This window comes from Monodelphis domestica, chromosome 5 (genome assembly GCF_027887165.1).
Source record: "Monodelphis domestica isolate mMonDom1 chromosome 5, mMonDom1.pri, whole genome shotgun sequence".
NCBI lineage: Eukaryota > Metazoa > Chordata > Mammalia > Didelphimorphia > Didelphidae > Monodelphis > Monodelphis domestica.
In genome coordinates, this window is record NC_077231.1 from 207,755,634 (window position 1) to 207,762,904 (window position 7,271).

General features: G+C 40.0%; 1 long non-coding RNA gene across 1 annotated transcript; it reads left to right on the forward strand.

Moving 5' to 3' along the window:
- Positions 1 to 359: 359 nt before the first annotated feature.
- Positions 360 to 6,954, forward strand: LOC103093194 (uncharacterized). Its single transcript, XR_473109.3, has 3 exons — positions 360 to 574; positions 2,303 to 2,456; positions 6,403 to 6,954. It is a non-coding gene; the product is annotated as an uncharacterized LOC103093194 (long non-coding RNA).
- Positions 6,955 to 7,271: the final 317 nt, after the last annotated feature.

The window sequence follows — 7,271 nt, forward strand, 5'->3', positions numbered from 1 at the left end:
GAGAAGAAGGTTGGAATCAGCTTGTGAAGGGCTTTAAATGCCAAACAGAAGGATTTATATTTGATCTTAGAGGTAATGGGGAGACAGAGTTTTCTGAGAAAACAGTCTTGAGAGTAGCCACAAGCACAGCTTGTCAGCCAAGATGACCACAAAACTGAAATCATGTCCACCTTGGAAGGTTGGAAGCCTTTTTCTTGGACCCTTCTTCATAACCATGACTCTCCAGGATATAGGTTCAAGCTGTGCTATTGCAGCAACTTGCCACACCTGGCAGACCTCGATAGTGATGACAGGAAGCACCTGGAAGGTGCATTAAATAGGAGCCAGGCTCACCAAGAAACATGAGACTGAACCTGCAATGTACATCTACTGTACCCTGAAATTCCCTTGCCCTGCAGGAAAGATTTCCTGCACCCTTGAACCTACAGTGCCTGGATTAGAGTGAGCAGGGAGGGAGAAGAGGTGGCTCTTGGCAGAACAGAAAAGGAAGGAAATGAAGGCTACTCCTCTTGGCTCTCCATTGTATTCCAGATGTCTTGGCTGCCATGGAGGAATTGCAATGCATCCATGCAAGGTAGACTTGCTCTGTACTAATAATGGTAAACATACACCTCTGACAGGTGATTTAGGAGACAAGAAAATGAACAGCTCCCATTTCTGACCTCACCAAACTTTGAGCTAGCTTCTGAATTGCAACTCTGTACCAAGCCTTTGGGTTTGTCCAAGTTGACCATTCAGATTCCAAAGTAAGAATCCAAGAAGGAGATTACCCTGTTCCTTTAGAGCAGATGACAGTTTCCTGGACAGAAAAAAAAAAATATATATATATATATATTTGGAAGGGAGAAGGAAGGAAGGCAGAGTCCCAGTTACTAAATGTGGCTAAAAATGCCAAGTTTGGAGTCCCTGGAATAGAGCTCTGTGTCCTGAAGCATTTAAGAACATTAAGACTCAGAAGCAGTAAGGTGAATATTCACTTAAAGTATTCAGAGAGGGGGCGGAGTCAAGATGGCAGCTTAGAAGCAGCAAATGTTGATATCTCTGTGAAAACCCTTCCATACCAAATTTTAAAAAAAAGTGCTTCTAGGGAGACAGAAAACTAAATACAACAGGACAGAGCTGGGGGATCCTCTTGTTCAATTCAACTTAAAAGGCATATAGTGAAGGTTGAATTCTCTAGTTTAAGAAAAAGAAAGAAGGAAGGTTCCAGGTCCCCTCCCCTACCTACTGTGCTGAGACTTGGGCAATTGGTGGGATTTTGGGGCAAGGGCTCCAGCCCAGAGGGAGTGCTACCACAGCTAAAGAGGTTCAGAGCTCTGACCACAGCTGGCAGGGAAGTGGCTGGCAGAAAGAAAGAGAGAAGGATGAGGATAACTACCTTTGGATTCCTTTGGACCTTCATTTTTACCTTCAGTTTCTGCTGGCAACTGAGGAAGATATGGCTTCAGGGCACATTAATACAATAGGTCAGCTGCATCAATCTAATCCAGTTAGTAAGCAGAGAAGAAAAGAAGCCCCTTCAGGGCAGAAAAGCTCAAACTCATAGATCTAGAAAATAAACAGAGGAGTAAGAATATAGCCAATAAAGAAGGGGAAAGAAGGAAAAAATATGAGTTAACAACAGAAAAAGAAAAAAGAAATTATAATCAACATCTTCTACTGAGGTAATGAAAAAAGAACAAATGGAACAGAGGAGGACCAAGGAATACCAAGCAAAAACTCAGGAATTCCAGTGAATTGGACTTAGGCTTTGGAAGAGCTCAAAACACAATTCAAAAACAATTAAGAGAGGCTCAAGAAAATTGGGGAAAAGAACTTAAAAAGTAAACTAGGTTATATGGAAACAGAGGCACATGAACTAAAACAAGAAAATAGTTCCTTGAAAGCCAGAATTGACCAGCTTGAAAACATGGCAAAGAAAATGAAAGATGACCTGCAAAGAAAATTAGATCAAAAGAAAAAGGAGGATCAAAAAGCCAGCGATGAAATTCAGTCTTTATTGATTTCCATTCATTTAACATTTTTTAAGCATCTCCCATGGGCAAAGAACTCTTGGGGCCCTAGAGAAAGAAGAATTCAATTCAACTCAATTTATTTTGTCTACCATGTGTCAGGTACTGCATCAGGTGCTAACAAATGCATAGATAAAAAGAAAATAATCCCTGTTCTCAAGGAGGTTGCATTCTATATGGGTGGTCAAGGAGGACCCATCTATCCAAAAGTAAAAACAAAATAAATACAAAGTAATTTTTGAGGGGAAAATGCATAACTGGGTAAATCAGGAAATTCTTTTTTTCTATAGGGGAGAGTTTGAATGAAGTCCCCCACTGTCACAAATTATGCAGTCAAGTTTCTGGCATTTGCAGAAATCGCAGGAATCAGCCCATTGAGTAAAATGGATAAGATAAGCATCACTCTGAGGAAACCACCCTTAATAACAGAATCAACTCTGCCAGGTAAGTATCAGGGGACTTTTCAGGTACAAAAAGAATGAAAAAATAAATCTCTACCCTCAATAAGCTTATTATTTCATAGGGACACTACACCATCTATCCAAGCAAGTATAATGCAAAATAGAATATGGTAGGGACAGAGAAGAAAGCAAGATGATGTGCTCCTAGAAAACTTGAAGAGGAGATCACTTTCATCTGAGAAGCCCAGGAAGGTTTCAAAGGATAGCTGTCACCTGGGTTACATATTGAACGAGGAGAGAATTTCAATCAGTGATAGCAAAGATGGCTTATATGAATGTATGGTGGCAGAAGAGGGCAGGATAAGATTGCAGGACAGCTGCTAGTCCAGTTGATGGGAATATTGAGTGAGTGAAAGGTAGTATGGACTCAGGAGTTTATATTTTATCCCTCAGGCATCACAATCACATTATCTCCACTTATAGTAGTTGCCTTGTCAATCTGGTGACTAGAAGGTGTAAGATAACAGGGTAGCCTTGAACCCTGGGTATCTTGTCTGGCAGGGGCCCATGTATATTGTATCCAAGAATTGTCTGCCTCTCTCAGTCATAAGGATCTTGCTTTGGACTTCCTTTTCTGATTAACTGTCTCATCAGTCAGAAATCAGACAGGTAGATATGGAACCAGGAGAACCCAAATATGGAAAAATAAGAGAGCTGGTTGGTGAAAAGTCTGGGAAGTGAAATAAAAGTCAAGAACCAGAAAATCCACAAGAATCATTATCACACACACATTCACTTAATCATTTCGGTAATGAATCTTCCTTTCAAGAGTGGATTAGTTGGGGCAGCTTGGTGGCTCAGTGGATTGAGGACCAAGCATAGAGATGGGAAGTCCAGGGTTCAAATGTGGCCTCAGAACTTCCTAGCTGTGGGCAAGTCATTCAGCCTTTACCACTTTTCTGCATTAGAACCACTATATAGTATTGATTCTAAGATGGGAGGTAAGGGTTTAAAAATAAGAAAAAAAGAGTGGATTCATTTAGGAAACAGCCAAAGGTCATTTATGAAATGAAGCCTGGTGATGATGGAATCATGGGATCACATACCATCTTTATGGGTTTATAATGAGACCTGTCCTAAAGCAGTGAGACTTCTGTGTGGCTCATCTCCTTGGTCCTGATACAATTCCAAAGCGGGAGCTCCAAAAATATTTTTAGTAAAGCTGCCATTGTTGGAATAAAGGTGCAAACACCCAAGATGATTACTCAAAGGCCAACACTTGGATGTAAAAGGACGCTCACTTAAAAACCAATCTTAAATCTATATCATCATACTTTAGGGACAAGATTCAGTATTTGCTTTCTTAATAGGCATGGTTTTTTTTTATATACACACTTAATAGTGTGTATAAAAAGAAGTGTTCATGTATACATACAAAGTCATGGGAACTGTTATAAAACGATCTTCAAAGGTGTTTAGTATTTATCACTGATCACAGTAGAGTTGGCTCCAGATCACAAAGCAATGCACAATCACCTCAAAGTTTAGATTCTTTTGTGGGCTTCTCAAAGACACTTCAGGAATGGGATTTCAGTACAGTGATGCCTTCTCAAACAAAGCCAAACGACACCATTTCTGAAAGTAATAAGCAAGGCACAAAAGGCAGGGGAATTCCATATGTGTCCATACATGTGCTAAGCTGAATCCTTAAAAGAGAAATGTGTTAGAGCCAGCTAGGTGGCTCAGTGGATTGAGAACCCGACCTAGAGATGGGAGATCCGGGGCTCAGAATTGACCTCAGACACATCCTGGATGACCTTGGAATTTCTGATGTCTGAGCAATCTTTAAGTGCCTGCCTTGGCCACCTTCATGACTGTTAGAACAACTTGTTCTCATCTGCCCATTGCTGTGTGTGACCCTGGGCAAGTCACTTAGCCCCTCTCTGCCTAGTCTTTACCACTCTTCTGTCTTGGAACTGATATGCAGTATCGTTTCTAAGGCAGAAGGTAATGGTTTAAAAGAAAAATAAAAGATAAATGCATTAAGGATTCTTCATTGTCTTGGAATAATAACATGACTAACATTTCCTGAAAATAAATACTCGGTCTGATTTGTGTCCGATGAACCAACAAATCCAGTCTGTGTACTACCAAAATTTCCTTTTAGAAGAAAAAAATGGAAACAAATGGAATACCATGATCAGACTCATTCTGACAGAAAAGTGGAATTAAAACAGTATCAGTTGTCAGGGGTGGAGAGGGGATAATGGACGACTCTGAGAAAGGAACTGAATATCATTTAACCTCTTGGTTCCCTGACAGGCAACTCTCTAGAACTCCATATAAGCTAAAGAGAAGGTGATAGGGGCGTTTCCACACAGAACAGTCCTTTACACCAAAAGCATCAAATACCGGCCAACCTCCCCCTGCCCCCCAAGGCCACATGCAGCTGATGAACCCTCCCAAATGCATTGAAACCAGATGAAAATATAATTGGGAAATATATAACAAAATAAATACAAAAATAGATAATATCCATATGTGGTTTTCTAAGTGAAGGGACAGCCCATAGCGATCCTTATGTGTGATTTAGTGGCCCTCATTTCCATTTGAGTTTGATGCTGCTGCCTTATATCAATGAAAGGCATTTTTGGAGTATTGAGGGAGAACTAGCTCCTCTGGCTTGGTGAATCCTTCTTAAGGCTGCTCATCTACCTTTGACGTCCACCTTTCACCCAATTCTCACTTATGGCTTCAAGAAGCTATAGCACATGCAGCAGTCACAACCTGGTGACACCATCTTTGTAATGGATGGGCTTTGATGGGCCGGTGAGTTAGGGGGATGTCTAACCCCCTACCTGAGCAGTGGGCAGGTGAGAATGATTTGTTCTGACAGCCATGAAGGTGGCTAACTAAGGTAAGCACTATAGAGCACTGAAAACTTGCTCAGACCTCAAAAACTCCAAGGTCATCCACTGCATCCTGGGCCATGATTAGTTGTCCTGACTTTGTTTTGCCACTGAATTTTGATGACTGTAAGAGAGAGTAATTGGTGTAATTCTGTCTCATTTAAATCCAATTCACATACAAGCCAAGACATTACCCTTGTGATATCATTGGTCCTTTCCAAAAAATGAAGGATGAACAACAATAACATCCTTCTTTCTGCTAGGGAATGTCCTTTCTGTTTTATTGAGTTGAAAAAATAGTTGCCCCCTTGCCTTGTTTCCCAAGATAAATCAATGCCAGGCTGCTTCATAGTGCATGACATTATGTTAGACCAAAACAATAGAACCTCATGGAGAATAGAGCAAATATTTTAAATACTTTCTTATTTACATTCTGCGCCAAAAATGCTTGCAATGCAAGCTCAATTGTAATATGGGCTTTTTTTTTCCTGAAAAGAGCATAATGATATGTTTTCTGGTGTATATTGAAAGCTCCTTCATAGGAGTCTCATTGGATCCTGAAAACCAATACAGCTGGGTAAACACAGAGCAAGGTGGTCCTTTCACATGGCTTAGGGTTCACAAAATGTCCTTGAATTGTGGTTATCTGAGTGCTAGTTCAGATTCTTCATAGAAAACTATAAGCTCTCTGAAGGTACAGGCAATGCTGAAGAAGCTTTGTGTTTTATGTAGTGCTCGGCACCATATCTTGTACAAAGATGCTCAGGACATGTCTGAATAAGTGAATGAATAACTGTCTGAAAAAGGCATCATCACTACAAGAAGATAGTTGTTACACTGATTTGGACATTGGGTTTGGAGTTAGGAAGATCCGAGTTTAAATATTACCTCATACACTAGCTATGGGTCCCTAGGAAAGTCACTCAAACCTATGATTGCCTCAGTTTCCTCATCTGTAAAAAAGTTATAATAATAGCATTTATCTCCCAGGATCACAATAAATGAGATGGTTTTTGTAAGGTGTTTTACAAACCTTAAAGCACTATATAAACTTTAACTACAATATTTCTACTATTATAGGTGATTGCAGCTACTCCAAGGAGGAGACAGAGAAATTTCTACTGACTGGAATTCCTTTGCTGGCTTTGTGGGAGTAGAGAGTTCCACCAGTAATTATGAATGTGGTCCTGGAGGTGATGAACCATCAGAGTCACCCTGACCACTCTTCTCTAAGGAATGTGGAGACAAAACTGTTCTTTGGAAAAATGAGAGACAGAGGAAATCTTACACCTAAATGGGTGCACAAGTGGGTAGAATTTGTCTTTAGTGTTTTCATTTGATTCAATTCAATAAATGTATAGTAATTGCTTCTGTAGAGAACTGTCATGGCCATTGAGAGTTAGAGAAGTCATCTTCTCTGCCCTCATAAAGAGTTTACAGTTTAGTAGAGAGATGTGAGATAAGATACTAGCTGGGTGACCTTGGGCAAGTCACTTAGCCACTTGCCTCAGTTTTCTAAACTGTAAAATGGGAGTAATAAAAGCACCTCCTCTAAGAGTTGTTGTGAGAACCAATGTGATAGTATTTGTAAAGCATTTAGAATCATTCCTGGCACATAGTAGGTATATAAATGCTAGCTATGATGATGATGAAATTGGCTTAATGTTTTAGTCTTCATAATATACTTATATTTTGATAGTAGGCTTCAATACTTGACCTAAAGGTATAATGAATCATGGGGATTTTAGGCACCATGGCAGGTCCATGGGAAAAAAACATTTTGGTCAATAGGACTTTTTTTCAATATATCTGAACCCAAGTCCTACCACATAAGTAGCCATCTATTTCACCGATTGGTATGATCTTGGAAAGATAACATGGTAAAGTGAAAAGATCACTGGTCAAGGGACCAGGGTTCAAAATCCTGCTTCAGCAATTACTGTCTGTAT